Source organism: Ostrea edulis, chromosome 6, assembly GCF_947568905.1.
Source record: "Ostrea edulis chromosome 6, xbOstEdul1.1, whole genome shotgun sequence".
NCBI lineage: Eukaryota > Metazoa > Mollusca > Bivalvia > Ostreida > Ostreidae > Ostrea > Ostrea edulis.
In genome coordinates this window covers 73,668,676-73,692,650 of record NC_079169.1, presented here as the reverse complement: position 1 = coordinate 73,692,650, position 23,975 = coordinate 73,668,676, and the positions used below count along the sequence as shown (strand labels likewise).

Below are 23,975 nucleotides of genomic sequence, written 5' to 3'. Positions count from 1 at the left end.
CATCAGTATACGTACGGTAATGGTGGCATGCTTTATTTGTATTGTAGCTTTGCGGGACTGCACTGTAAAGTAATCATGGGGTATGCCAAGGGAAAAGCCTTCCGTCCAGGAGATTCGGTCCTAGGTCCGAAGTTCCGATACTTCTGGAACGCGGTATATTTTGATGGAGACTGGTTTCTTGTGGAAGCGAGGTGGGGAGCCTTGAATGGAAACTAGGTACTTTATTAATAAGTTAGGTTTTTTTTTATCCTTTGTCAATGCAGATATGTATTTTATGAATATTCGATGGCTACAATCGTATTTAAAGCTGACATGAATTAATAAATATAGTATAATTCTATATGTCCGCCATATTTCTTTGCTAATCCGCCATATTAGTTGGATATTCTATTGTTATATGTATCAGGGTTCGCATGGTATATAAGGGGACGAGTTTTGCTACGCTTCATTTCACATCAGTTCTTCGATTTACCTGTGCGGGTAGCTTCGACAGGTAACACGTACATCTCCGATACTAATTTATAGGACATCAAGATGAAATGAAATCACGTTTTGAAACACTATGCAGTGCTCAAAATTACAATAAACATATCGTACAGTAGTAAATCATTCTAAAAGCTTTGGATAAATAAATATAGAATGCCTTTTCTTTACGTGAATGTGCGTACATTTGCAATAAATATGTCAAAACTATACAAAAACGCGGAGAAATATTTCATTTATTATCTAAATCTATTGATGAAACGGAATAAGCAAAGGGTATAAAATCTATACCATTCACACTTACTTCAAGCAAAATGCAAATACATAAATGCTACTGTACGTATAAAGAAGACATGGCCATGTATGCTCGTCATGAAAAAGCATCGAATGCGGATGACTATTTACCTGGGTCTACTCGTAATATCTGTAAAGGACCGAGGATGTACGTGTACACTTGTCGAAAATACTCAAAGTAGTAGTAAAACTCCCTTTATTAGCATAATCCATGAAACAAAACGATACACTCCATTTGTATTCCAACAGTAAACAACATTGTCCATTGTACAGACTGCGACACACTTAGCCCATGCCGATCAGCTATCTTCAATCAGGGGAAGTATCAGAGTAGAATAGTTACCCTGTATTGTGCATGAATCCTTATACTGTATGATTTACTTGTCAGAGTATTGCAGATTTATAAATCAGGATATCATTTAGGTACATAAATTCTTTGTGCATAAATAATTTGCATATACAACACTGCATGAGTGTATGGAGAGAGAGAGAGAGAGAGAGAGAGAGAGAGAGATTCAAACGATGATCTTGTAATAATCGCGCTCTTATTAAGACAAATGATATCGTTAATTCAATATAAGAGAACAGTAACTCAATATTGCTCTCATTAATTGATAATACAGATTTATTTGATTCATTTAAAGCACGCAATAATTAAACATATCTTTAAATAATGTTATTTTCAATTACTTTATTTTATGCTAATTCGGCGCTCAATAGATCTTATATATCTATGCCATTTTGCTTTATTACATTCTGCGTTGAACTCGACGCAAATTGTAGTAATGCAAAATGTAATAATTGAGAGTTTATCATATGCGTAGTTATCAAGCACATAGAATTTTTTTTATGTCTTAAAATGCTGAGAAAGGTCACCGAAGCTAGTTTTTGCTGTATCATATTAGATATAAACATAAGGCAAATTGAGTATGAAAAATGTCATTTATTCAAATGACGAACTAGATAACAAACTACTAACAAGGGGATCAGACTCACAAACAATCCACTGAAAATGTCACTGAAATAGAGAAAGAAAATAAACAATGACAAAATAATTCAATATGTCTGATCCCCCAAATTTATCTATAAAAGTCTACATCAACTACAATAAAAAAAACCTTACAAAGATGCAGCAAAAAGATGGCACATCAAAAAATTGGCCACAAGATGAGATCAACAGATCACATCCCGTGCCATCCAAGGTGAGCTTGCGAGCAACAAAATACAGGTATGGACATTAAAATCAACCCTCATCACTTACACAAAGAAAACCTTCCTGAGTAGTTTCAACAATCGTGAATAATACATAAAGCAAATAACACAAATTCAAAATAACAATTTGTTAAAAATGAATGACAGCAGTGAGACACTGGCCTGTCAAATAACACGTTAAAATGTACAAAGTAAACTAAGACTAATAATCTAAATAAACATGCAACCTTGATGAAGACTAGAATCAATCACAACTAAATGAGAATACATTTTATAACAGAAAACATGTAATGATAACAGCAGTGAAACACTGTCCTGATATCAAGCATGTGGCTTCTTATGCAAACAGGAATGAGTATATGTTCATAAGATCAAAACCGTAAACAAAGTAAAGTCATGAATGCCGGCAAGTAGGTCAAGCTACAGAAATACATATATGCATCAAATAATCGTTCCCGAAAACTCAAAAGAATTTTGATGTTAACAGACAAGATCTAACAGTAGTGAATGGTTCACCCGAAATAAAAATATATATAAATAAGACATGAAAATGACCCACATGTACAAATGTTATGACGCTTAAAGCAGCAGTGAGACACTGACCTGCTTTAATTTATTTAGTTAATGTTATAGTAATTGCAAAATGTGCTAGCTTATAGTTTGAAAGATTGTATTCTTATGTACCGATGTAACACATTTGAATTCCAACGACCTAAATGCTGAATATAATTTTCTGAGAAACCTAACTGAGCAGCATGAGTGGCAGCTCCAATGCGAAAACTATGACCTTTGTAACGTCTGGGGTCAAGACCTGCAAATATTGCTGCTTTGGACAGCTGCCCACAAACATAAGAATAAGGAACTGGAACCTCACTGGTGAATTGAAATAATGGACCTGATGTATGTGGAAAGGAGCTTTTATAGCGATAGAGACTAAACACTGGGCAATGTGCACTATGTGGGTTACTTTGAATTGTGATAATGACAGGGTCACTTTTCTTTTGAGATTTGTGGTGGTGTATGGTTATTTGAAGAGAAAGTGGGTCTTTTCCTTTCATTTGGAAGGAAACATCTTGAACCTGAATTACCTTATTGCAGTCTGAGGGTGATTTGATGACAACTTCACCTAAACGGAGGAAAGCATTAAAGCTAAGTAAATACAGAGCTTTGAGCAGCAATTTGTTGAGAGCCTGGGGAACAGTAAAGTCTGTGGCATTAAGTAATTTACAAAGTATTTCTTTCGTAACGGGCAATCTAGAATCCTTAGAAGGAGTTAGCTTGTGACATCCCCTCAAAAGTTTCTTTACAATGAAAGATTGAGTAGGGTCTTTAACATCCAAGAGCTTATGAACATAGCTGAGAGCTGAGATATGAGAGGCAAAACTACTGGCACTATACTGTTTTTCAAACAGATATTCTATAAAATTACAAATGCTCTGCAAAGGCAGAGGTAGTGAAACTATATTTGGAGACATCGCCCTGTACAGCTCCCATGAGTGTTTGTATGCAGCCCTAGTTTAAAATACAGATCACACTTTATTTGCAGCCACGTCTGCCTACAAGCAAGTCAAAATTGTAGAGTGACGCTAAGTTGGAGTCACGTGATTAATTACTGAATGCTGATTGGATAATATTATAAAGTATTAGTTTGGGAGAATAGAAACAAATCTTAAATGTATGTTACAAAAATCACCTTGAAAACATAAAAATACGCATTTAAACCATAAATACAATTATTTAATAATTGTTGTTTTTATTTAAACATATTTTACTGAGAAGTTCAACAGGATTGGGCAACAGGCATAGCCTATGTAGGCCCTCTCCCAAATACAAAGGTCAAGTACAAAGTACTTAGAATCAAGGGGAGGGGACAAGAATGTCTGTCCCCCACCTTTGATAACAATATCCATTTTTTTTCCTAATGTTTTCCGCCACACTCAACAATTTTTCAGTTATTTGGTGGCGCCCAGTTTTTGTTGGTGGAAGACAGAAACCAGATACAATGTACCTGGGAAGAGACCACCGACCTTCCGAAAGTAAACTGGAAAACTTTCTCACTTACCGGCGCGAGCGGGTTTCGAACCCGCGCCGACAGAAGTGAGAGGCCGTTATTTTGTAATGCAAGTAAAAAATATATTGGGTGACAACCCCCCCCCCCCCCAAACTTGACCCCAGCTTGAAAGTTCTGATATAATAGTAGAAGACACACACCACCACCAATTAAGAAAATGAAGATATTATGAGGCACTCATAGTAGAGGACTCTAACCACTCCATCCCACCCCCAACGATGGAAGAAAATGAAGTGTAGGGGGGAATTATTGAGGCAGTCAAAGTAAAAGACTCTTTTAACCCTTCACCCCCACTTTAGGACTTTGAACATCGGATAAAACATCTTGGTTTGTTTGGGTGTTTTGTTTTATTTTATTGCTGTTTTCGTTCATCTTTTTTAATTATTATTTTGAATGGCAAGAAATTTTGAAGAATCCAATTTTCCATTTTTTTCATCCTGTTGTACCCCCCCCCCCCAACCCCCCATGAAAAATGACGATACATGTCTGGTTATTACATTTACATTTTACTCTTCAACACATGCATGCATACTAATTGTATGGTGTAGAATTGCACCCTTTACCAAGTTTTCCTTCATTTACACAGTGTAAGGAATGGTAAACCAAAATCACAAAACAAAATGCATAAAGGCCAAGATAGTTTTAAGCGTAGGAACTTCATTCACGAATACATAAATACATGTATTCAGAAAAATCGCATGCATGCATTGCAGGACTATAGCATGTGTGTTTTAACGTTTCTGTAACATGCCATAATGATTATTTTCATTTCGTAGACCTGGCGCAATGGATATATTCTGAAAATAGACATACCGCTGTACGTCGAAATTTCATATCCAAATGTATTTGATAAGATGTTAGTATTCATAAATCAGTAAAATTCGTGTGGAGGTTTTATTTGATATGATACAGTGTCAATCTACTGTAATGCATTAGTAGGATATGCAAAAGGCAAGAGTATAAAAATTTTCTAGTATCGATATCTATATGATCACGAAAAAACATCATATAATTTGTATCCGGATTCATATGCCGATTTAGATATCAATAAAAACAAAGCTGCATAGTTTGGGGGAGGGGGTTCTAATGAGTCTGATGAAATTAAAAGAAGGAACCCCACATTTGCATTCAAACTAGATGTACTTCAAAATGAATTCATTTCTGCTCTGACTGAAAGCATGATTCTAAATTCGGGAACGAATCTTGCATACAAAATAATTAATAGGGGAACACATAAATTCGAGCTCCTTTGGAATTTAATGAAATGCAGATATGCACCTTTCTTTCAACACGAATTGATATGTTGTTTCAGGCACGTATACAGGGGGTTGGGGTGGGCAGGGAGGCTGGGCTGGTCTGCTCTCCCCACTTTTTTGACAATTTACTTTTTCCCGTTATTCAAAGTCAGTATTTTCTACATGCAGTTTGAACTTATATATATATATTTTTAATTTGTAATGAATTCAATTATAAGCATCAACTCCTGTAAGTTTTTAATATATTGTCAATAACAAATTTTTAAATAACTGGAATCTTTTAATGCTTGTAAGCTTACCATTATATCACTGATCAATTTTCTTTCCTTCTGTGAAATGATATTGTACATCGAAGTAGGACAGTCTCTCTCTTCTCTCTCTCTCTCTTTCTCTCTCCTGTTCAATCAATGAATATGGACATACAGAGACCGTAAATAATTATGTGGTTCCCAATGAAACAATAAAACTATATTTTCGTTTATACATTTCCTTTTATATGTGTCTTTGTGTAATCAACTGTTTATTATGGATTGCAAATGTAATACCCGCATTTTTAAACAGATGTATATTTTCGATCATTATTCCCTTATCTGTATATCCAAATTTGTATATGATCATCGATAAATTTTGAATTGAGCACGCAATATATCCAACCAGATGCTCAGTGTATATGATTAGATTCCCGATTTCTATAAACTGCAAAACCTCGACCAGACAAGCATTCAATGCAGGAAAAATTTTCAACTCTGACATCTCCCCTGATTGAAGACACCCTATTTGGCACGGGTGAAGTGTGTCGCAGTCTGTATAATGGAATGACAACGTGTTGTAAAGTTCTAACGAGATACAAATGGAGTTTATCATTTTGTTTCGTGGATTTATCAGAATAAAGAGAATCTAATATTTTCGGTAAGTGCACATCTCCAATACGTGTTGAATAGACGTCCGTATTTGATACGGTGTTTTTTGTGTCGAATATGCCATGTGCATTACATATTATGCATATGGCATGGACCTGTATTTTGCAAGAATTGATATAAATAATATATTTTATGCTCTTTGCTTATTCCATTCTATCAGTATGTAATTGGCAAATGATTTCTCCGCATTTATTTCATAAGAAACTGCAAATACTTGATTGCACTTGCAAGTATGCAAGAAAAGCTTCTTTTCTTTTTTTGCATTTTTTTTCTAAATTATCTAAACTTTCGGAATGTTGCATTGATATACAATAAATATTTTGTAATTTTGAGCAAAGCATAATTTTAAAATGGGATTTTATTTGTTTCGCATTTCCCTATATATTACTATCGGAGATGTGCACTGGTCGAGTCCACCTAGAAAAATCACTCAGGTGTGACAATCACATTTGGGGTATATATGGGTAGAGTAAATTAGGCTACCTGAGAGAAATATGGCGGATAAGATGAAAAAGGTGTACGTATTTATTAATTCATGTCAGCTTTAAATTCAAGTGACATTTCTTTTTGTTGTTGTTGTTGCATAGCTACGATAATTTCGATAAATGTTGTAACCTTGATCTCGCCCGGTCGTAATGATTGATTCCATCTTGTTTAACGTCCCTCTCGAGAATATTTCACTCATATGGAGACGTCATCAATACCGGTGAAGGGTTACAAATTTAGCAGGTAGGGTCTTTTAGCATGAAACGCCTACTGTGATACGGGGAATCCGTTTTAAAGATTATCACCGAGGACCCGTGACATTCACAACTGATACCGAGCGTTTGGCGATGTTACTGTCACTACCTGTTTTAACAACTTGGGTATTTTGCAATGGGATTGTATCTTGCTTAACGTCTCGCTCGAGAATTTTTCACTCACATGGAGACATCACCAAGATCGGTGAAGGGCTTCAAATTTAGGCCTATGCTCGGCGCTTACGGCCATTGAACACAGTGAGGGTTCTTATCGTGCCACACCTACTGTGACACGGGTCATCCGTTTTTAAGGTTATCTCCGAGGACCCATGGCATTCACACCTGATGCCGAGCGTTTGGCAATGGAACTGTCACAACCTGTTTTAACGACTTGGGTTTGTCGCGGGCGGGATTCGAACCCCGGCCTTCTGCATGCGGGGCGAACGCTCTAACCTCTCGGCCACCGCGGCGGTACGGGAATTCGAACCCCGATCCTCCGCATGCGGGGCGAACGCTCTACATCTAGACCACTGCGGGGGTTTCCGGTTGTAATGGGCATGGACATTTGGTATACATGCAAGGAAGTCAGTTATTTGTGAACAACGACTTTGGCGCAGGTGAAAGATAATGGTCGTTTGCTGATATGTCGTGTGAAAGCATGAGAAAAAACATGCATCGCTGCAAATCTTGCTTGGGCACGGGCTACCGAAAGTTGTGAAAGAAAAAGCGCATGATCGACATCCGGCTGTGCAGTATACCTTTCTAGATTCATTTGCGTCGGGGGTAAGTTGAACTGTGCAAATAAATAACATTATCCTGCCTCTGATAAAATCTTGAAATTTCATTGGTTGAAACCAAGGAGGATTGTCAATTGCCTTCCATGTGGTTTACTGACTACGGATGTGTACTATGGCGTCATGAAAATACTTATACTCTGTCACTAGATATTAGTCAGCGCCTATTATGATGTCATAGATTAGACCATTAACCCTTTAACGCTCAAATACGCCTTTTGTCGGACGCAGAGATAATATTGTTGTTATACTCTAACTACATGTAATTTGATATATCAGGAATAACTGAAAATTTTCGTCTATCATTTTTTTTTAAAAATTTCTGCAGATTGTTAAATTATGCAAAACGACATTGAATTCGGTATGTTCCTACAAAATAGCGGTAAAAAATGATAGAATTTAGTAAATGTTCGATGATTTATACGTAGTAAAATTTTGATTTTGAAACAAAATAAAGATAAATTACCTATGTTCAGAAAGGTGAAGTCTTTTACTACATTTTTCACATTGAACGTTTTGGTGTGTGTAGTAAGATAAGCGAGTTGTTCGCTTATAGAAACTGGTCAATCAGAGAGAGGCGATATAGATGCAAAGTGAAGATAACGAACAGTGATCAATCTCATAACTCCTATTAATCTCAACGAGATTCGTCGAGGCTGGATATTTGGACTGACGCCTCTTCCGAATCTCAGACCAGTGTCACATAAAGTGATTCGGGAAATCTTGCCTGAACTTCGGCCGCTTGTTGCGATTAAATTGGGTTAAATTGAATTTCTTGTCCGCTTCAACATCCTATTAACTCCCTATCACAATGAAACATGCATTTCTTACCTTTACAAGGTGTAAATCCCACAGTAATTCAAGTTGGCTATTTTCGAAGCCATTGCAAACGGCCACCATTTCATATTTTACCTTCTCAACACTGGAGAGTTCCGATATACTACTTCATGACAATTTGTACTATGATTGAAAATACAGAACTTACTGGTTGACAATTACTTTGTACAAAGCATTTAAGCATAAAAATTAAAAGCAATAAAAAGAAAACAGTGTAATATTTAATCAATCTATTTGAAGGCGTCCTAAACTATCGGAACTCTTCAGTGTTGCAGTTGCGAGTTACAGTAAAAAAATTTGGTAATCCGTCCGATGATAGTTCGACATTCGAATTTGCTCATTCGTTTACTGCATTTCAACATTTGTTCGTTGTTTTACCATTATGACGACAGAGGGCGCGCGCTACATCGAATCTTTTGGGAAACAGACTATAGAATCATATTGGAGGACCAGTTTATGTGACATTCCCTCAGAGCTATTATTTTCCCGGCCTTTCGAAGTCCGAGGTATTATTTTATTTTGTGCGAGGAAGATATTTTGATAAGCAAATTCATACCATATTTTTACTATGAGTTTCATTCCTTCTGTTTATCATAAGTAGAGTTTCTCCTCCTCCGATGTACTGATTAATAGAAAAATTCGATTATCTAATCGAAATGGCCCCCGATTATAGATAATCTATTAAAATTTTTGATAATCGATTAATCAAAATATAACTTAAAGGGACTGATTCACGATTTTCCTCAAAATTTTCTTTTTCACTTTTAATGATCAAAATCTACTGTCTAATGTGTTTAAAAGATTTCACATAAAACTTAAGGTTATACATTATCACAAAAGAGATCAGTTTAGAGAGTTCATTATTTGTTTTGTAAGCAAAGATTGTGATATGTTATTGTTTACGAAATTTTCAAAAGAAATGGATATCGATCTAAGTTTATTATATCTTTCACATTTCAAGCATTTTTGGGGTGAAACGTGTTATCTAAAAGTAAAAATTTGTGATTATGCAAAATTAAGATGCTTTATATTACAAAATCAATATTTCACTTGTTTGTTTGTATACATAAAATGACTCGAGTCTTTGTTTACATAACACAGATTTAAGGCTAAAATATTGCTATCATTCTTGCATTCAGAAGGTCAAAATGTTGGCTGTCAACATTAAATGAGTTATATTTTCAATGTTTAACATCAAAAATGAAAAATATTTTTATCAAAAATCGTGAACCAGTCCCTTTAAAGTGATTTATTCTCATGCTTTCTTGATTTATTTTCTGTGAATGTAACTAATTCGCAAGTATTAATTTGATAAATGAATCCAATGATAAAAAATACATCAAAAATGCATTTCAGAAATCACCCCAAATTTTTTACCAATTCATTCTTCATTTAATAATAAACAATTTAATACTTGAAATTAATCAATTATAGTGAGTCCGATTATACTGATAATCAATCATGAAAAAATAGTCCGATGGTTCATCACTACGACTGTTTAAATGTTGAACACAATTCCCTAACAGGGCAATTGTTACACTAAAAATGGAATTGTTACTCTTTTTTTAGTGTAATTAACTGTATCATTGGGATTTTCAGTTGATTCCCCTCTATTCTCGTGTTTGCTTTGAGTAAAAAATTAAGCGCAAGAATACTTCTACATCCTCTAAATATTTAGAGTCTAGGAAGCGTATATTTACATACATGTATATGTACAAGGACTCTATATGTGGCCAACAAGGTTTATAAATAACCTCTAACAGGTAGACTATCATATAAAAAGATAATGTTTCTTTCTCTGCTTTAAGGTGGGTCCTTAGTCCTGGATTTTTGGGGTTTAGGTAGCATTTTTTCGTTTGGAATCAATAGATTAACATTCAGAGTAATGAGAAAAGGCAAATTAGTTAAGGATTTCCAGATTTATTTTCATTACAGACACTACTGAAGTAATGCACCCTATGTAGATTTTTATGAAATTCATTGAAAACAGTTATCTGTTGTTATTTTAAAATAAAAACAACAACAAAAATTTTAAATTGCATTTATTTATCAGGAAACATGTCAAGAACTAAAACACATGTCATTTTCACTATGTTCATCAAGTTTTAGTATAATAAGTGCAAAATTATTGAATTAGCCTTACTCTCCAAAATGTTAAAAAACAAACAAATATGGACACAATTTCCTTATAGCATGGTTTACATATCATTTTTTCTGGTTATATTAGTAGATGTACATCTGTTATAGTTATTTATGAAAAAAAATCCATACCTTTTCTTAATAATTTCAAATCTATAGCTTCCAGAGTATGTATACCCCCATAAAAACCCTAAATCTGGCACCATACAACTAAGCTATTCAAAACCACTCATGGATTAAAATTTTATGTAATTTCATGAAAAGACACAGATAATAATTCCTTATCACCTTGGTAAAATGTTTGTGAAAAATATAGGAAATCTATTGCATAATGGACTTGATAAATAATTTAATGAAAACAGAGTTATTGTCCTTGGATTCAATATTTTGAAACGCATAATTGACTATTCAAATATAACTAAGACTTTTGAAATATTTTATGGCTAACAAGATTTTTTACAATAACTATTGAAAAAGACTCCAACAAAATTTATGTTCCAGTCAATAAATTATTGACTTTGCACAATCTTATGACGTCACAGGAGTGTGGAACTACGTTAAACAGACAAATTGAGTGGTTTACAATAAAGAGGCTTGACAGGGGACAACTGGAACAATTTTTTTGACAAGAGAAAAGTATCTCAAATTAAACTATATTCAAATATCCCCGGTAATGTTGATTAATGATACATTTTTAACAAAAATAGGAGTTTTGAAATTGGTGTGTCTGAAATTGAGTTAGCTATCTTGTGGAGAGAAAAAGAAGGGGGTGATCAGATACGAAACAAGTGTTTGTGGAAATAATTTAAAATTCAAATCTAGGCCATGGCTCAGGCTACTGGTTTTATGGTCTGGCCTAGTAAAAATTATGGATAAATAGCCCGACTGGTCTATTACATAAAAACTTTAAATATGTTACATGTACATTCATGGTTGGCTATCATTTAATGAAAACAACTGGTAAATGATAACTGATTCACTTTGTTTACAAATATAAAACCCATAGGCGTCGGAACCGGGGGGCTAGGGAGGGGCTTAACCCCAACCCCAACCCCAACCCCCCCCCCCCACTCTTTTTTGCAAAGACAGACATAATAACACCCCCACCCCCCAAACGACGTAGAAACTTTTTTGTTGGTTTAGCCCCCCCCCCCTCCCACTTTCCGACGCCTATGAAACCAGAATAGTTTTTGCGTGTTTTAGGATTCTTACCCAATGTACATATTAACTATTTAATATTGTGAATTACGTATTTCAGTGATAGCAATGCAAAAATGGTGGGGAAGGGGCGCGAAAACGAAAATCAATCCCAATCAAAGCAAATATGTACCAGAGTTTTTGGTCTTGCACAAATAAATGTAACGTCCCTCGTGGTATATGGTTACTAAATGGCATACACTGTTTGTTTAAAGTAAACTCATGGAAAAAATCAGTCCAGTCATCTATATTGATACTTACAACAATGTTCTACATCAAGACTCTGATCAAACTACTTCAGCAGCACATTTTCAACGACTTTTAGCGCCAACTGGTTAATGTTGAGTGTGCTAGACCGAGTGTTAACTGGTCCTCCTATATGATTCTATAGTCTGTTTCCCAAAAGATACGATGTAGCGCGCGCCCTCTGTCGTCATAATGGTAGAACAATTTACAAATGTTGAGTTGCGCAAATGCGAATGTCGATCTAACATCGGACGGATTACCAAAACACATTTACCACAACTCGCATAGGCTTAACAAACTACAATGTGCAAATGCTCAACTACGGAAGACGAAGATCCAATTTCAAATTGACATTAAATAAATAATGCATTCACTTGTTACGCATCTACACAAACATATATTCCATTTACATCTTACGCAATTCAAATGACGAATATACCGTTATGCACTACAAATGGCAAGATAACGATTAACATTTTTCTATTTACATTGAACCGATGGCGCATTTAGGAACAACAAATACATAATTACAAAGATAGAATATTGAACCCTTTGGCTTTCCATAGTTCTTGGATATATTTGTGATTTTGAATTTACATTGTTATTTCTTAGTACAACCTAACAAAACAAGGAATTGTTTGTATCTAAATAGATCTTGGATGCATAAACCTGTCTACTGAACTAGCCCGACTATGAATGAATTTTGATATGCATATAATAATCACTGGTCCCAAGGACGTGCTTTCTACAAGGCACTAGCCCATATCCAAAATTTACTAGCTAGCCCCAGACCAGCTGGCCATCAATTATTTCGAGCCCTGAATTATATCCACTGTAAAAACATCAAAAAAAAAAAGAAAAAAAGAAAAAAAAAAAGAATACTTTGGTTTTGGTCATTTTTATATAGATCTAATCAATAATTTATATTTCCGTCTAAAATTTTCAAAAATTAATGGAAAATTACAATATAAATACAGCCTTTGGCTCGGTCCCAGATCATTGCCAATTTCAAATCATTTTATAATTATTATGTAAAAATCTTCAGCTACTGAAGTGATTGCAATTTTTAAAGGTGTCTTGACATTAGAATAGTGACATATATCGCAGGATAGGCAGATCCGAAATAAGTTTAATTATTTTTTTCTGTCATTTAGGAAATATCAGTCTTTCATGATCACACAGTTGCTGTTTCACATTCTTCTAAATGTCCTTCATGATTTTTTTCTTTATTGAATTATCATAAATTCATCCCTTTATCAAACTTCACCCTTACATCAATATCCATCTGGCCCTTGCTAACTGGTCATTTGTCTAGTGTTTACAAAAATCATTTACATCAAAGGAATGTCAACATATTTTATGCAAACTTTCCTCAAAGGCATATTCCAAAAATTAATTTAATGCACCAATTTGATTTCAGGGATTTATTGATACTTTATTGATGCTCTTTTTCATTTTTAAAACTCTTAATGATTTTCAATTGACAGATTACACTCTGGTCACCTGTCCATTGTATTGGTGAGAATCTGCCTCATCTATTCCTATCTCAGGTAAGTCCCCTAACAGCGCAATGCTCTTTACTTTATAATGAATACAAACACATATATCAAAACATGAATGGAAAAATAATGAAGATACCGGTAACTGAATAGTAATTGTGTCACATATCAGAATTGTTGGTTTATTTATTGTGCAGGTAAACTTTTTGCCACCCATATTGAAAGATGACCAGTTACATGTATGTAGTTTACAAAAAAGAGAATAAATTTCATTTTAAAATTTTTGTTTAAATTTCATTTGAAAATTATCAATTAAGATATGTCACTATTTATTGTTCATTTGTTAAATTATAATGTGATGTTAAAATGTTGTGGAAGTTAGATTTCATCCTTATTTTTTAATACACCGTTCCTTTGGCTCCTCCTTTGGAAAACATTGATCAATAAAAATTTCTTTAGTACCAGGGTATTTTAAGTTGTTTAACATTGACACAGTCACACTAAATCTTTTTCTCTAATTTTGTCACTCAGTATTTCCAGTTCAGCCATATACAACTATAGAGACAACATCTTAACACTGTTATTAGGTCTTTCCACCTTTCTGTGGAAAGACCTTTTGATATTGTTCTGTTTATTAGGGCTTTCCACCTTTCTGTGGAAAGTCCTATTGTTATTGTTCTGTTTATTATTATTATTATTTTCCTGCCGTCAAAAAAAATTTTCGTCTTAAGACTTATCGAAAAACTTTAGAGTCCATCCTAAAACACTTCTTGAGAAACGAATACATTTCACCCTGCGTCATGGAACTTTGACCCCTTACAGAGTTATCGGACCTGTTAGCAGAAATCATTGTTTTCGCTACTCCTTTTTAACCGTAAAGGATAGGAGGATGAAACCTTTGCTGAAGCATAGAGGTCAATGAGTAGAAGCGAAGAATTTCAAATGAAGGGATTCGGTGTCCCCTAAAGGGAGTTAATGCCCCCTCATGTTTTGCGATTTGTCCCCTACAAATTGACGACTCCTAAAGTCTTCGTCGTAGAGAGACGGAACCCACTGGGACGGGTTGGGTGACCTTGACCTTGAAAAAGTAGGTCAAGGTCAAAGGTCAAGGTCATCCAGAATGGCCAGAAAATGGCACTTTTTATACGCTCTTTCCCGCTTCAGATAGCATCGAAATATCACATGGGTCAGCATGGAATTCTGGACCGGTCTCGGAATCCTGAATTACAACTCTGAACTTTGACCGCTCTGCGAAAGGCGGCGACTTAACGTCGAAAACCCCGTTATCGCTACTCCCACTAGACCGCAAGTCGTGGAGAGGCGAGACCTTCGCCGCCGAATTCCAGATGAAACACTCTCGCACAGAGAAGTTGACCGGGGGAAACCGAGAACCCCGAAGCACGGTTCTCGCCCCCGAAAGTCTCCGACGTCGTCGTTCGAGCCCACAACTTCTTCACGGATGTAGATAGGGATGCGGGACCACTTAAACGAAGCCCCGTGACCTCTCTGACCTTCAAAATGAGGTCAATGTCAAAGGTCAAGGTCACACTTTCTCCCCCATGGGTTTTTGAGGTTTGACCTTGAACGTGGGTCAAGGTCAAAGGTCAAGGTCACGCATCCAGGGGCCAGTCTCCACGAGTAAGGCCAACCCACCCATCACGCCTGTCGTCCCCAAGGAAGAAACCCCCCACCCTTCAAGTGATCTGTCATCAGCTGTTTATAATACACTATTTTGACCGGTTTCATGCCCAACAACAGGATTTTTGAGGTTTGACCTTGAACGTGGGTCAAGGTCAAAGGTCAAGGTCACGCATCCAGGGGCCAGTCTCCACGAGTAAGGCCAACCCACCCATCACGCCTGTCGTCCCCAAGGAAGAAATCCCCCACCCTTCAAGTGATCTGATTGTGATCAGCTGTTTCAATACACTATTTTGACCGGTCTCATGCCATGCAACAATTACAGGATTCTAGCTAATCTGACCTACACCTACACATCTGACCTACACCCACTTCTTCCATTTCTTGACTGTCTTGTCAATCAAACATGAATTCCATTTACATTCATGAAAAGACATAGGCCAGATTCAATTGTCTGCCTGCATCAACATAAAGACTAAGTTGGGTTTTTTTATAATGATGATGCAACTTTACTTGACAGTTGAACTCATTGACATTCCATCCTGACTGTCATTGTAAACAAATAAACACTTACCTGCAGGATCAGATGGGATGCAGTACTCCTATTCTCCGTTCAGATATCCTACATGCACTCAGACACTTTCTAATGGTCACCGGCCGCCATTTTGGTTCTTTGTTGTCAAAGCCTATCAATCCGTATATGCATGCCTCCTTGGGTGAAATGACTGAAAGACATTGTCTCCGTGAATTAGAACACATAGGATGAGCCATTACAAACTGTATATTCAATTCCACAATCCACAACACACACGGTCAAATCCAGTGCATCTTCACAACATCTGACAACATGAGGCTTGTATAGACTCCCAGCATGCACCAGCAGTTACTACAATCTAGGAAAATGGCACATCCGGTTTCTTTGCACCTCCAAATATCACATCTAACAGGTCTAAAGTCACCCCAAACACCTGCACAAGTCCCATTACACTTTTACCTGATATGTGCATATGTGCTGGCTACCCAACACCCACACCCCTTTTCTCCCTCAAATTTGACGGGTACTTAATGCGAAACCAAGCATTGAACACACCTCAACACTCAAATTTAGGCGGCAAATTTGAATTTCTTTTCTAGCCAAATCCATTTTTTTTTTTTTTTTTTTTTTTTTTGGTGAGGGTGGGGTGGGGTAGGGGGGGGGCTTTTAGCATTTCAACACTACTGAAAAACCGCTAGAAGGTGGGAAGCCCTCTAATTGTTCGCGAACAATTAGGATCACTAGTTATTATTATTTGTCTTCTTTTCTTTCCGCCGCGAGAAGCTTTTGACGTCTTAAGACTTATCGAAAATCAATGTAGACCATCCTTTTCGACATCTCAAAACATGCTCAGATTTGACCCTGCGTAACTGAACTTTGACCTTTAACGAACTTAGAGGACGTTACGCGAAAAACCCTTGTTATCGGTTCTTCTGGAAAACCGTGAATGATAGGAGCATCCGACCTTTTCTAAAACATAGAGGTGACTTGGTCCAATTGACATGGGAATTCAACCAAAGGATTCGAGGACCCTTTCAGGAAGTTAGTACCCCTCATGTTTTAACGGTTTCTGCGTAAGAAATTGTTGACTCCTAAAGTATTCGTCGTAGAGACACCGAACCCACTGGAACGGGTTGGGTGACCTTGACCTTGAAAAATAGGTCAAGGTCAAAGTCATCCAGAATGGCCAGAAAATGGCACTTTTTATACGCTCTTTCACGCTTCAGATAGCATCGAAATATCACATGGGTCAGCATGGAATTCTAGACCGGTCTCGGTATCACGAATTACAACTCTGAACTTTGACCACTCTGCGAATGTCGGCGACTTAACGTCAAAAACCCCGTTATCGCTACTCCTGCTAAACCGCAAGTCGTGGAGACCCGAGACCTTGACCGACGAATTCAAGATAAAACACTCTCGCACAGAGAAGTTGACCGAGGGAAACCGAGAACCCTGAAGCACGGTTCTCGCCCCCGAAAGTCTCCGACGTCGTCATTCTAGCCCACAACTTTTTCACGGATGTAGATAGGGACGCGGGACCACTGGCACGAAGCCCCGTGACCTCTCTGACCTTCAAAATGAGGTCAAAGGTCAAGGTCACACTTTCTCTCCCATGGGTTTTTGAGGTTTGACCTTGAAAGTGGGTCAAGGTCAAAGGTCAAGGTCACACACACCCAGGGGTCAGTCTCCACGAGTAAGGCAAACCCACACATCATGCCTGTTGTCCCCAAGGAAGAAATCCCCCACCCTTCAAGTGATCTGTCTGTGATCAGCTGTTTATACACTATTTTGACCGGTCTCATGCCCAACAACAGGATTCTATAGCTAATCTGACCTACACCTACGCATCTGACCTACACCCATTTCTTCCATTTCTTGACTGTCTTGTAAATCAAACATGAATTGCATTCAAGAAAAGAAGATATCAATGTCTGCCAGTGCATCAAAATAAAGACTAAGTTCAGTTGTTGTTGTTGTTTTTTTTATGATAATGATGATGCAACTTTACTCGACAGTTGAACTCATTGACATTCCATCCCGACTGTCATTGTAAACAAATAAACACTTACCTGCAGGATCAGATGGGATGCAGTACTCCTATTCTCCGTTCAGATATCCTACATGCACTCAGAAACTTTCTAATTCACCGGCCGCCATTTTGGTTGTTTGTTGTCAAAGCCTAAATCCGTATATGCATGCCTCCTTGGGTGAAAAGACTGAAAGACATTGTCTCCGTGAATGAGAACACATAGGATGAGCAATTACAAACTGTATATTAAATTCCACAATCCACAACACACACAGTAAAATCCAGTGCACAGACTCTTATCATCTTCTCAACATCAACATGAGGCTAATAGACTCCCAGCATGCATGAGCAATCTCTGAAAATGTCACATCCGGTTTCTTTGCACCTCCAAATATCATATCTAACAGGTCTAAAGTCACCCCAAACACCTGCACAAGTCCTATTACACTTTTACCTGATATGTGCATATGTGCTGGCTATCCAACACCCACACCCCTTTCCCCCCAAAAATTTGACGGGTACTTAATGCGAAACCAAGCATTGAACACACTTCAACACTCAAATTTAGGCGGCAAATTTGAATTTCTTTCCTAGCCAAATAATTTTTTTTTTTGGCCTCATTTGACCTACTGAAGAATGGATCAAGATCAAAGGTCAAGAAACAAATCTAGAAAAGGTGGAAAGACCTCTAATTGTTCGCGAACAATTAGGATTACTAGTTATTTTAATAACTGTACAATCTATTCAAGTTAAAACTTTAAAAAATATGAAATAGACACAGCACACAGGAGATACCACTTAAAAGAATGTACACACATGGTTACTCAGGCCAGCAATATATTATCCAAGTCAATAACTTTTTTATACCCCCCCCCCCAATTAAGTTTGGGGATACATGTATATTGAACCCATCTTGTCCATCTGTCTCTCTGTCAATTTGTCTGTAGACTTTTGTTTGTCTGGTGATGATCTTTGAAACTAATACTTTTTTTTTTTTTTATTTAGAGCTTAGTAGATTTAATGTGCATACCATTTTAATTTTTGAACCTCGTATTTTCATTTTGATAATTTGTCAAAATTTAACACAATTATTCAGACAAGGTCAAGGTCACCAGTTTTATAAATATGAAATTCTTGCTATATCCATAACTTTGTTGTGGGAAAAAAAACTTCAGAAGATTATAGAAGACATGAATGATACTTGTGACTTTGAGAGGTGTAACAACCCTGCACTATGATTGTTTTAACAAGGTCAGAAACAAATGTCATTAATACAAAAGTCAAGGTCACAGAGTTCAGAAATGTATCTCAGAAATTAAAAAAAATTAAAGGACAAAACCTTGAATTGGAGGAGGAACATAAAGTCATAGAATTGAGAATTTAAATGTTTTTGATCCATGACAATTTTATGCTTGGACTGTTGATGGATTTTCATATTCACTACAATTATTGTTCTCAACCAGAGGTGTAACAGCATTCATTCCTTATATAAACATTCCCATAAGACTTAGGCCCTGGGAATTTGGACTAGATAGCAGAGATCTTTAAGCTACATAATCCTTGAGACAGCTCTAGTTAGTCTTATTTTGGCATTTTATGATTGCAGCAATTGCAAGATATTGAACTAGTGTTACATTTTTGTGACAGACGGTTGAAATACCAATTTTAGGTGAAGATGTTTTAATTTATTTCAGGCTTATGAAGAAGGGGACATGGGTTTGATTCCCAGAATAGCAATTTATATATACATTAACATGCCTTAGATAGATATATATTTAGTTTGCTTTGCACATATTTTTATTTTCTTATGCACATTTCCCTTTATATTTCTCATGACATGTTTAAAATGCTATGTATGGATGGTGATGGTTGGGGATGAGTTATATATAATTTAGTATGAAAACAACCTAATTTTTCCTAATTTCTTTATAACACAATTGAAGCTCTTACTCTCTGCTTTCTTAAATCTTTACTACTTTCTAACACTTTTTAACACTTCTACTGCACCAATGCAAGGTGAAGATAACGAACAGTGATCAATCTCATAAATCCTACAAGCAATAGGGGCTGTAAGCTCGCAAACGAGATGACGCGAGATTTGAGTATTTCCGGTGACAAACAAACCTTTACGGTTTGCATGAAATCATACAAGTTGGAAATATCCTGCAGTTTTTATCGTTGTTTTGGACGATGGAAAGAATTGGACGTCATGGGGAAAGTTTTGCAGGTCAGTATAAATGCATTCTAATACCGGTAGTAAACTTGATTTCCATTAGATAAATATAAATATCTTGGTTTTGTTTGTTACCACATCTAGGGCCTTCATACCGATCATCAGCCTTTAGTTACATATACGCTCAAGTAAATATAAATAGATTTACATGTATTTATTTACAATCCACAAATCAAAATGTATACAGTTATACGTCACATGCAGTCACGCTTGAAATTGTATAAATGAAATGTTTATAGGGGGGGGGGGGAGCATGATTTTACCATCTATAGAGAGAATTTTTACAAAAAACATTCCTAGACACAGCAGCTGTAGCACTACTAAATAGTACTTTTTCCATGACATATACAACAAAACTTCATCACTGATTTCTTATCGGCGTCGTGCGTGCATGACCTTGATTAGCTGCAATAATATATCCCTCTCCTTTAAAAAAAAAAAAGGGGGGGGGGTCAGACTAATAAACTCGGAGAGGGCTACATTATTGCAGCTAAACCTTGATAAATGTAATATTTACACAATTTTCAAAAAGAAGTGATAGTATTTAATATTATAAAACAATAAATTATTGTTTTTAGAAAGTGGATTCATTGAGATTCGGTTGGTACTTGTGGAAAAAAGGGGTGTGTGTGTGTTATAATTTGATAACATTCATGTAATATGTTATGTTTTAAGGTTCGTACAACTGTATTCACTGTTTACTGGGAATATTATTATTAAACAAACTTTCTCCATCTGCATTGAATTTTTCTATCCTCTCTCCCTAAACCAGTTTCAAATTGTATAAACACAATTTTATGTATAGAAAAATATTAGTTTAAACTAAATTCAAGAATGTGGCTTTGATTTAAGGCTTACAATAACTTCCTTGAGATAAAGAGAAACGTATTGCATGAAAATGATTTCTATTTCATTTTTTAATTTAGGTTAGATGCCATTGAAACCAGTCTCTTGAAATAATCCCGGACACCTTGATACCCACGCCATGACATACAGTTCCTGTAAGTGCTGACTTACCGTCAAAGCAGTGACTTGTGTAACACCTAATGGTGCAATCACTTATTTTTCAACTTTGAATACAGGATCAACATGTGCTCCACAGCAGAATTCCCGCAAAACCCACGACTGGAATTAAGCACTGGTTTGTTTTTTTAAATTTGATATAATTTTCTTCATTTATTATTTTTTGCAAATCCTTTATGAATAAAATAAAACGTGTGTGTCAAATAGTTTAGTATAAATAAAAATGCACTACTGATTGTTATTGTTTTATTAAGTATATTTTATCATACATGTTAAATCCATCCAGGAATGAAAATATTGAAAGTATAATTCTGTTAATGGTATGTGTCCATTCAGAGTCCTTTATGATCCCAGATAATTCTGCAGTCAGCTGTTCTCCAAATAATCAAGTTGCAGCAATAAAATTCTATCACTTTGCAATGTTCTTTGTCCACTAAGAGTCCTTCATGATCCGGAGAATTTGCATGCAGTCGGCTGTAGTCCAAACAATCGAAACACAATAATGCATATTGCACAAAAGCTAGTCCTGTATCAGGTGATAGTAAGGATGGCTGGACTTGAGGGAGAAAATTCTCTTCCTGAATTCTAAATGTAAGAAAAAGTTTATATATAATGTACAATGAAGACTATAAAAAGAGAATCCACAATAAAGAGGCGTCAATTATTCTCGTACAGAAGATACACATTCTACAAATTCTCTACCACTGAAATTACTCTCTCCGGCATTTGCCTCCTTATATCTTTAGACAAGAAGTGCCCCCCCCCCCCTTCCACTGTAATTTCTTGCTAAATATTTACAAACATAATCAAGCCATAGATAATCAAGTTATCTTAATATTACTATTTTCTCCAAATTGCTTAAATAATAATAATAAAAACCAGTGAAGTAAAGGGCAATAATATAACCATAACCCCCCCCCCCCCCTCAATTTTAGCCACATCATAAAATTATCTACTTGAGTTACATTGTACATTTGTATGTCTAATTATTAACGATAATAGGCCTAGTTGTTTGAATTAAAAGAGATGAAGTAAGTTGAATTAAAAGTACAAATGAATTGCGTAATTATCGAATAATCATTCATGAAGGTGGAAATGAACATATACTTGCAGTTACCTGGTTGTTCTCCATCGACACTTGAACCACTGCATTGACAATATACGTCAACTTGTTAAACAGGAACATAACAAATGGTTGTGGTACACAGCGTTCTCTGATTTACGCATAAGCATTGGTTTTTCGGATGTGTAGTTGGCCCAATTCTATACTCGTATATACTGAATCGGATTTGTTTGTCACCGGAAACGCTTCACCGGAAGTGACGAGAAACGAGACTTACAGCCCCTATACAAAATAGATAGTTGGGCAAACACGGACCCCTGGACACACCAGAGGTGGGATCAGGTGCCTAGGAGGAGTAAGCATCCCCTGTTGACCAATCTAACACCATTACAGGTAGTGTACGGACAGTCTTAAGACATGGGTTTAATTCCCATCACTGCCGGAGTTGAATACATTTTTGTATGACTTATAGCTTAATTACAGTAATAAATTATAGCACACTGCATGGCTTAATTTTTGCACAAAGAGAAAGAATGTGTATAACCTCACTGTTACATTGTTGTTTTTCTCTATTAAAAGAATTTATTTTATAGTTTTAGTAATGAAGTAATGATGATTTATTTTATAGTACCATTGTAACCGTATTTACTTTATTGAATTTAATGAAAACAAAAAGAATATAAGAATATTTCTATTTTAAGCATAATCATTGCAGTATTTTCATAATATAGATTTAAAAAAGACCTTTTTCGTGCTGCATTTGTATCAAAAAGTGTTCTCTATTTTATAAGGAACTCCAAACAGAATCAATGGAAAACATCTTAAAAGAAATATCAGAAAAGCAGACAGTAGAACTTGATTTTGTAAATGAACATCAAAGACAACAAATTCTACAGGATGAGTATTTACACCAATATGGTTTGTATAGAACCCATATCCAAGGAGATAGTAACTGTTTGTTTCGTTCAATAAGTTTTGGTTTATATGGCACTGAAGACCACCATTCTTCTCTAAGGGAATTCGCCGTTAATCATATTCAGGAAAATTTGGATGACTTTAGGTTTTATTTGTATGGCAAAGGTGAATTACCCATGACTGAAACAGAAATTGTCAGTTTTCTCAATAATTTAAGACAGAGAGGAACATTTGCAGGACAAGAATCAATACTGGCCTTGTCAAGAGTGTTAGGTTTAAATATACTGGTAACCATTGGCGGGGATTCTCAAAATCCAGAGGTAAATACTCTAGAACACAATTATCATAATTCCGATCACATTATTCATTTGGTTTGGACAAGGGCGGGGGAGGGCATTATGAAAGCGTAGTAGAAAACCCGGCATTAAAAAAACAAACAACATCTACTAAGTCATCAGATAATACCTGCAGGATTTCAGACAATGATAAAAGTAATTACAATTGGAGGTCTGATTTAAAAACTTGCAAACCAATCAGTTTAGATGTTTTGGAAGATATTAAGAGCTACAAAATTCAGAATCAAAATATGGAACATTCTTATGGTAGACAACATCTAGATACTAATGTGAAATCAAGGTCTCAGACAAAATACCCTAGATGCGAGAGAAGTTTCTACAACAAAGCAACAATGATGCGACACCAAAAGTTGGTCCATGATAAAGAAACTAATAATAAGATTCCTTGCTCCATTTTATCTTGTTCTGTGACATTTCATAATGTAGATGTTTTATTGGACCATCTTAAAAATTTTCATGGAGCATGTATAGATGTTGAGAATCTCACTTTTG

At 36.0% G+C, this 23,975-nt stretch overlaps 2 long non-coding RNA genes across 2 annotated transcripts; one reads left to right on the top strand and one right to left on the bottom strand.

The window, feature by feature from the left end:
• The first annotated feature begins 13,080 nt into the window (after nt 1-13,080).
• LOC125683733 (uncharacterized) lies at nt 13,081-19,954 on the top strand. Its single transcript, XR_007373091.2, has 3 exons — nt 13,081-13,739; nt 13,886-13,927; nt 19,588-19,954. It is a non-coding gene; the product is annotated as an uncharacterized LOC125683733 (long non-coding RNA).
• Nucleotides 15,812-18,227, bottom strand: LOC125677415 (uncharacterized). Its single transcript, XR_008796017.1, has 2 exons — nt 17,934-18,227; nt 15,812-16,051 (listed from the first exon to the last, which is right to left on the bottom strand). It is a non-coding gene; the product is annotated as an uncharacterized LOC125677415 (long non-coding RNA).
• Nucleotides 19,955-23,975: the final 4,021 nt, after the last annotated feature.